We start from the raw sequence: 1,318 nt of genomic DNA on the forward strand, positions 1-1,318 counted from the left end.
GTGTATTTGCCATTTGCCTTTTTATTCTCTTGTTTTAAGACTTCTGCTCAAAGACCTTGAAGAACTGAGCATCTTATTTAAAATAATATATTCTCTCTCCTTTTTTTTTTCTTTTTTTTTGGTTTTGGTTTTTGGTTGTTGGGTCACACCAGGCACACTCCTGGCTTTATACTCAGAAATTGCTCCTGGCAGGCACTGGGGACCATATTGGATGCAAGGATTTGAACCACCGTCCTTCTGCATGAAAGGCAAGAGCCTTACCTCCATGCTACCTCTCCGGCTCCATTCTCTTTTCTTTTTTTTTTTTTTGGTTTTTGGGCCACACCCGGTGACGCTCAGGGGTTACTCCTGGCTATGCGCTCAGAAGTCGCTCCTGGCTTGGGGGACCATATGGGACGCCGGGGGATCGAACCGCGGTCCGTCTCCTAGGCTAGCGCAGGTAAGGCAGGCACCTTACCTCGAGCGCCACCACCCGGCCCCATCCATTCTCTTTTCAATGTTTTATTTTGTCTAAGATTTTATCAATGCTTGTAATTATATGTTTTTATTTGGTTGTTATATGAATTCTTTTCATTATCAAATAAGAGATGTGATTTGTTTCCTAGATTACTTAGCACATCAAAATAATCCAATATTATTTAGATAAATTGAGTAAATGAGACATTGTGTTTCAAATAGATACTTGGAAAAAACAAAGGTACTATCTCTTCTGTAATTCTTTAGACTATGGCTTGGATTAAAAACTTAAATGTAAGACTATACTTTCAGGGATCATTTCTATAATATGTGACTAGAGAAGTTTCTCTGATCGTGTAGAGCACCCGAAACCACTAGGAGGAGTCAGAGCATCCTCTCCTGAGCGTGAAGCCGGCTCTAGGTGTTGCTTCTGTGACTGCCTTTTGCCATTGATGATTGTTCTTCCTTTCCTTTGGAAGGGAGGGAGAGGATGCAGTCTGAGTGGAAAAAGATAAAAAAAAAACCAAAAACAAAAAAAAAACCCACAACAAATGTAATTTTAATCAATTTTGTGACACTCTTTGATCAGCGATGGATTGCATCCACAATGGAGGTCCTAATAGACTATATTATACAGCCAGGTGTGTAATAGATTATACCATGTAAACTTGAAAAATCATACTCTGGCACATAGTTTGAATCCATTGAATACATGTTTTTAGAAGTGAATTTTTAGTATGTTTGGAGGTGACAATTTTTTTCAAATGAGAAGGAAGTGAAATTAGAAAAAAATATCAGAATATTTGTTTAGGAAAGTGGTTGCAAGTTCTAAAAAAAAAAGTCTTGCTCTAGAGGGGCCTGG

At 38.6% G+C, this 1,318-nt stretch overlaps 1 non-coding gene across 1 annotated transcript; it reads left to right on the forward strand.

The window, feature by feature from the left end:
- The first annotated feature begins 752 nt into the window (after positions 1 to 752).
- Positions 753 to 962, forward strand: LOC126008194 (small nucleolar RNA U3). The gene has a single exon (XR_007495548.1). It is a non-coding gene; the product is annotated as a small nucleolar RNA U3 (small nucleolar RNA).
- The last annotated feature ends 356 nt before the right edge of the window (positions 963 to 1,318 follow it).

Source organism: Suncus etruscus, chromosome 4 (assembly GCF_024139225.1).
Source record: "Suncus etruscus isolate mSunEtr1 chromosome 4, mSunEtr1.pri.cur, whole genome shotgun sequence".
NCBI lineage: Eukaryota > Metazoa > Chordata > Mammalia > Eulipotyphla > Soricidae > Suncus > Suncus etruscus.